Source organism: Camarhynchus parvulus, unplaced genomic scaffold (assembly GCF_901933205.1).
Source record: "Camarhynchus parvulus unplaced genomic scaffold, STF_HiC, whole genome shotgun sequence".
NCBI classification, from domain to species: Eukaryota; Metazoa; Chordata; class Aves; order Passeriformes; family Thraupidae; genus Camarhynchus; species Camarhynchus parvulus.
In genome coordinates, this window is record NW_022148267.1 from 22,994 (window position 1) to 29,839 (window position 6,846).

A 6,846-nucleotide genomic window follows, 5' to 3' on the forward strand; every position below is an offset into this window, starting at 1 on the left:
CGTTTTTAGAGGATTTTGAGACCATTTTGGGGGGGGGGGGATTTTGGGGCCATTTTTAGAGAATTTTGGAGCCATTTTTGGGGGGATTTTTGGGCCGTTTTTAGAGGATTTTGAGGCCGTTTTTGGGGGGAATTTTGGGCTTTTTTAGGGGATTTTGGGGTGGGTTTTTGAACCGTTTTTGGCCATTCCCAGGTCCTCCCCCCCTTCCCTCCCCCACTCACCTGGGGGTGCAGAGGAGGGTGGGGGTGGGGCGGGGGGGCCCCGGGGCCGCCCCCCCCCCCCGGCCGCAGGGGCTGCTGGGTAGGGGGCGCCTCATGCTGGGGGGGGGCGCCCGGGCGGCCCAGCCTCACCTGAGCCGCGGCACCTGTGGGGGTGAGAGCACACCTGGGATACACCTGAGATACACCTGGGATACACCTGAGAGACACCTGGGATACACCTGGGATACACCTGAGATACACCTGGGATACACCTGGGATACACCTGAGATACACCTGGGATACACCTGAGATACACCTGGGATACACCTGGGATACACCTGAGATACACCTGGGATACACCTGAGACACACCTTAGATACACCTGAGATACACCTGAGATACACCTGGGATACGTGAGATACACCTGGGATACACCTGGGATACACCTGGGATACACCTGAGATACACCTGAGATACACCTGAGATACACCTGAGATACACCTGGGATACACCTGAGATACACCTGGGATACACCTGAGACACACCTGAACCTCACCTGAGCCCCCCCAGCCTCACCTGAGCCGCGACACCTGTGGGAGTGATGACACAACTGAGATACATGGCATACACCTGAGATACACCTGAGACACCTGAAACATCATCTGAGATACACCTGAGATACACCTGAGATACCTGAGAGACACCTGAGACACACCTCAGACAGGTGAGACCCACCTGAACCTCACCTGAGTCCCCCCCAGCCTCACCTGAGCCATGGTTATCTCATAGGACACACGAACACACGAATCACCTGGGACACACGGAAACCTGACACACGACACGCCACCGAACTCGTACTCACCTGAGCCCCTCCCATTCACCTGTCCCCTCTTTGTCCTCCCTGTGTCTCACCTCTCTCACCTGTCCTGTGTCCCACCTGTCCCACCTCTGGCCCACCTGTCCACCTGTCCTGTGCTCACCTGTCCTGTCCACTGCACCTGTCCTGTGTCTAGCCGGTCTACCTCTGACCGTGCACTTCCTGTGCCACTCTGTGTCCACCTGTCCTGTCCCACCGCCTCCTGTGTCCACCTGCCCACCTGTCCTGTGCCCACCTGTCCTGTGTCTCACCGTCCTGTGTCCCACCTGTCCCTGTCCCAGCCCCACCTGTCCCACCTGCCTGTGTCCATGTCCTGTGTCTACCTGCCTGTGTCCCACCGTCCTGTGCCCACTGTCCATCTGCCTGTGCCCCACTGTCCTGTGCCCACCTGTCCCACCTGTCCTGTGTCCCACCTGTCCTGTGTCCCACCTGTCCTGTGTCTCACCTGTCCTGTGTGCCACCTGTCCTGTGTCCCACCTGTCCCACCTGTCCTGTGTCTCACTTGTCTCACCTGTCCTGTGTCCCACCTGTCGCATCTGTCCTGTGTCTCACCTGTCCTGTGTCCCACCTGTCCTGTGTCTCACCTGTCCTGTGTCTCACCTGTCCCACCTGTCCTGTGTCCCACCTGTCCTGTGTCCCACCTGTCCTGTGTCCCACCTGTCCTGTGTCCCACCTGTCCTGTGTGCCACCTGTGTCCCACCTGTCCTGTGTCTCACCTGTCCTGTGTCCCACCTGTCCTGTGTCCCACCTGTCCCATCTGTCCTGTGTCCCACCTGTCCTGTGTCCCACCTGTCCCACCTGTCCTGTGTCTCACCTGTCCTGTGTCTCACCTGTCCTGTGTCCCACCTGTCCCACCTGTCCTGTGTCCCACCTGTCCTGTGTCTCACCTGTCCTGTGTCCCACCTGTCCTGTGTCCCACCTGTCCTGTGTCTCACCTGTCCTGTGTCCCACCTGTCCCACCTGTCCCACCTGTGCCTTACCTGTGTCTCACCTGTCCTGTGCCTCACCTATCCCTGTGTCTCACCTCTCTCCCCTGTGTCACCTGTGTGTCACCTGCCTGTGTCTCACCTGTGTATCACTTGTCTCTCTCACCTGTCTCACCTGTGTCTCACCTGCCTCTGTCTCACCTGTCTGTGCCTCACCTGTCTCTCCTGTCTGATTGCACCTGTCCCTGTGTCTCACCTGTCCCTCTCACCTGTCTGATTGCACCTGTCCCTGTGTCTCACCTGTCCCTGTGTCTCACCTGTCTCTCGTGTCTGATTGCACCTGTCCCTGTGTCTCACCTGTCCCTGTGTCTCACCTGTCCCTCACCTGTCTGATTGTACCTGTCCATGATGTCTCACCTGTCTCTCTCACCCGTCTGTCTCTCCCTGTGCTCCCCTGCCTCATCCCTTTGTCTTACCTGTCTGTATTTTATCTGCCCTTACCTGTATTCCACCTGCCTTACTTGACTCTCACCTGTCCCTCACCTGTGTCCCTCACCTGTCCCTCAACTGCGTCACTCATCCGTGTCTCACCTGTCTCTCTCGCCTGCCCAATTGCATTTGTCCAAAGTGTCTCACCTGCCTGTCTCACCTGTCCCACCTGTGTCACTCCTCTGTGTCTCACCTGTCTCTAGCCTCTCACCTGTCTGATCGCATTTGTCCAAGACGTCTCACCTGTCTGTGTCTCACCTCTCACCTGTCCTCATATCTCACCTGCATCTCACCTGCCTGTGTCTCACCTGTGTCTCACCTGTCTGTCCCTCACCTGTCTCACCTGTCCATACCTGTCCCACAGGAGGAGATGGATGTGAAGGTGCTGCAGTTCCGTAACAAGAACTTGTGTCTCACCTGTGTGCGTCTCACCTGGCCCTGTGTCTTGTCAGTCACCTGTCTCATCTATCTGTGTCTCACCTGTCTCACCTGTCCGTGTCTCACCTGTCTGTCCCTGTCACTCACCTGTCTCACCTGTCCCCTCACCTGTCCCGTGTCTCACCTGTTTGTGCAGAATCCTCACCTGTCCCCTCACCTGTGCTTGCAGGACCCTCCTCCTCCTCACCTGTGCCTCACCTGTCCCGTGTCTCATCTGTCTGTGCAGAATCCTCACCTTTCCCCTCACCTGTGTGTCTGTCACCTGTCCCCTCACCTGTGCTTGCAGGACCCTCCTCCTCCTCACCAGTCTCACCTGTCCCTCACCTGTCCCCGTGTCTCACCTGTGCCTCACCTGTCCCATGTCTCATCTGTCTGTGCAGAATCCTCACCTGTCTCACCTGTCCCCTCACCTGTATTTGCAGGACCCTCCTCCTCCTCACCAGTCTCACCTGTCCCTCACCTGTCCCTCACCTGTCCCCGTGTCTCACCTGTGCCTCACCTGTCCCATGTCTCATCTGTCTGTGCAGAATCCTCACCTGTCTCACCTGTCCCCTCACCTGTATTTGCAGGACCCTCCTCCTCCTCACCAGTCTCACCTGTCCCTCACCTGTCCCTCACCTGTCCCTGTCCCTCACCTGTGTGCACAGAGCCCTCACCTGTCCCTGTGTCCCTCACCTGTCCCTGTGTCCCACCTGTGTGCACAGAGCCCTCACCTGTCCCTGTCCCTCACCTGTCCCTGTGTCCCTCACCTGTGTGCACAGAGCCCTCACCTGTCCCTGTGTCCCTCACCTGTCCCACCTGTCCCTCACCTGTGTGTGCAGGACCCTCCTCCTCCTCACCTGTCACCTGTTTCTCACCTGTCCCACCTGTCCCTCACCTGTGTGTGCAGGACCCTCCTCCTCCTCACCTGTCACCTGTTTCTCACCTGTCCCACCTGTCCCTCACCTGTGTGCACAGAGCCCTCCCCCTTCCCCTCCTCCTCCTCACCTGTCCCACCTGTCCCTCACCTGTGTGCACAGAGCCCTCCCCCTCCTCCTCCTCCTCCTCACCTGTCTCACCTGTCCCTCACCTGTCCCTCACTGTGATCAATCCAGTGAATTTTTAAGTGAATTTCGCTGATTTCAGAGCAAAATCTTCCCAATTTTGAGATATTGGGGGTTTTTAAGGTGTTTTGCATCCCACACCTGTCCCTCACCTGTCCCTCACCTGTGCATCACTGTGACCAACTCAGTAAATTTTTTAAGTGAATTTCGCTGATTTTTGGGGTCAATTTTGCGAATTTTGGGGTAAAATCTCGGGGATTTTGGGGTAAAATCTTTGGAATTTTGGGGGTTTTTTTTAGGGTTTTTTTGGGGTTTTTGGCGTCCCTCACCTGCCCGATGTCACCTGTGCCCCGTGTCTCACCTGTGTGCGCGGGGCCCTCCTCCTCCTCCTCACACTCCACTTCCACGGTGCCGGTGAGGCCGGGGGGGCGTCCTGGGACAGGTGAGGGAGGGGAGGGGTTAAACACACCTGGGACAGGTGAGGGAGGGGTTAAACACACCTGGAACAGGTGAGGGAAGGGAAGGGTTAAACACACCTGGGACAGGTGAGGGAAGGGAAGGGTTAAACACACCTGAGACAGGTGAGGGAGGGAAGGGTTAAACACACCTGGGACAGGTGAGGGGGAGGGGTTAAACACACCTGGGACAGGTGAGGGATGGGAGGGGTTAAACACACCTGGGACAGGTGAGGGAGGGAGGGGTTAAACACACCTGGGACAGGTGAGAGAAGGGAGGGGTTAAACACACCTGGGACAGGTGAGGGAAGGGTTAAACACACCTGGGACAGGTGAGGGAAGGGTTAAACACACCTGGGACAGGTGAGGGAGGGGAAGGGTTAAACACACCTGGGACAGGTGAGGAGGGAGGTTAAACACACCTGGGACAGGTGAGGGAGGGAGGGGTTAAACACACCTGGGACGGTGGAGGAGTTAAACACACCTGGGACAGGTGAGGGAAGGGGTTAAACACACCTGGGACAGGTGGGAGGGGAGGGGTTAAACACACCTGGGACAGGTGAGGGAAGGGTTAAACACACCTGGGACAGGTGAGGGAGGGGAGGGGTTAAACACACCTGGGACAGGTGAGGGAGGGCAGGGGTTAAACAGACCTGGGACAGGTGAGGGAAGGGTTAAACATACCTGGGACAGAGGGTAAATATTTGGAGGGAAGGGGGTTAAACACACCTGGGACAGGTGAGGGAAGGGAGGTTAAACACACCTGGGACAGGTGAGGGGGAGGGAGGGGTTAAACACACCTGGGACAGGTGAGGGAAGGGTTAAACACACCTGGGACGGGAGGGAGGGAGGGGTTAAACACACCTGGGACAGGTGAGGGAGGGGTTAAACACACCTGGGACAGGTGAGGGAAGGGTTAAACACACCTGGGACAGGTGAGGGATGGGAGGGGTTAAACACACCTGGGACAGGTGAGGGAAGGGTTAAACACACCTGGGACAGGTGAGGGAGGGGGTTAAACACACCTGGGACAGGTGAGGGAAGGAAGGGGTTAAACACACCTGAGACAGGTGAGGGAAGGAAGGGGTTAAACACACCTGGGACAGGTGAGGGAAGGGTTAAACACACCTGGACACACCTGGACACACCTGGGGGGGTCCTGGGCACACCTGAGAGCACCTGGGGAGAGCCGAACAGGTGAGTCAGGGATGGGGACACACCTGGGCACACCTGGGGGCCGAAAGGGTTAAAATTGGGAGAAAATCGGTGAAATTTGGGAGAAAATCGGTGAAATTTGGGAGAAAATTGGTGAAATTTGGGAGAAATCGGTGAAAATTGGGAGAAATCAGTGAAATTTGGGAGAAATCAGTGAAATTTGGGAGAAATCGGTGAAATTTGGGGGTTCAGGGACACCTGGGCACACCTGGGCTCACCTGTCCCACCCAGGGACCCCAGAGCACAAAAAGAGCCCCAAAACTCCACACAGGGACCCCAAAAACCCCAAACTGACCCCAAAATCCTGAACTGGGACCCCAAAATCCTGAACTGGGACTCCAAAGCCCCAAAGAGACCCCAAACCCCAAACTGACCCCAAAATCCTGAACTGGGACCCCAAACCCCAAACAGGGACCCCAAAAACCCCAAACTGACCCCAAAATCCCAAACCGGGACCCCAAAAACCCTAAACTGACCCCAAACCCCAAACTGAGACCCCAAAATCCTGAACTGGGACCCCCAAAACTCCACACAGGGACCCCAAAACCCCAAAACTGAACCCCCAAAATCATAACTGGGACCTCAAAACCCCAAAACCCAAAACAGGGACCCCAAAAACCCCAAACTGACCCCAAAATCCTGAACTGGGACCCCAAAACTCCACACAGGGACCCCAAAAACCCCAAACTGACCCCAAAATCCTGAACTGGGACCCCAAAATCCTGAACTGGGACCCCAAACCCCAAAGAGACCCCAAGCCCCAAACTGGGACCCCAAAAACCCTAAACTGACCCCAAACCCCAAACTGGGACCCCAAAAACCCTAAACTGACCCCAAAATCCCAAACCGGGACCCCAAAAACCCTAAACTGACCCCAAACCCCAAACTGGGACCCCAAAAACCCAAACTGGGACCCCAAAAAACCAAACCCGGACCCCAAAATCCTGAACTGGGACCCCCAAACCCCGAACTGGGAGCCAAAACCCCACTCAGGGACCCCAAACTGACCCCAAACCCCACAAAGTGACCCCAAAAAACCAAACTAGGACCCCCCAAAGCCCAAACTGGGACCCCAAAAATCCTGAACTGGGACCCCCAAAACCCCAAAACAGACTTGGGCCCCCAACGCCCAAACCCGGAACCCCCAAAACCCCAAACTGGCCCAAAGCCAAAACCCCCACAACCCCAAACCCCAAACCCACC

The 6,846-nt window shown here is 56.7% G+C and overlaps 1 long non-coding RNA gene across 1 annotated transcript; it reads right to left on the bottom strand.

The window, feature by feature from the left end:
- Nucleotides 1-230: 230 nt before the first annotated feature.
- LOC115916395 lies at nucleotides 231-5,608 on the bottom strand. Its single transcript, XR_004061597.1, has 3 exons — nucleotides 5,557-5,608; nucleotides 4,335-4,406; nucleotides 231-364 (listed from the first exon to the last, which is right to left on the bottom strand). It is a non-coding gene; the product is annotated as an uncharacterized LOC115916395 (long non-coding RNA).
- Between the last annotated feature and the right edge of the window lie 1,238 nt (nucleotides 5,609-6,846).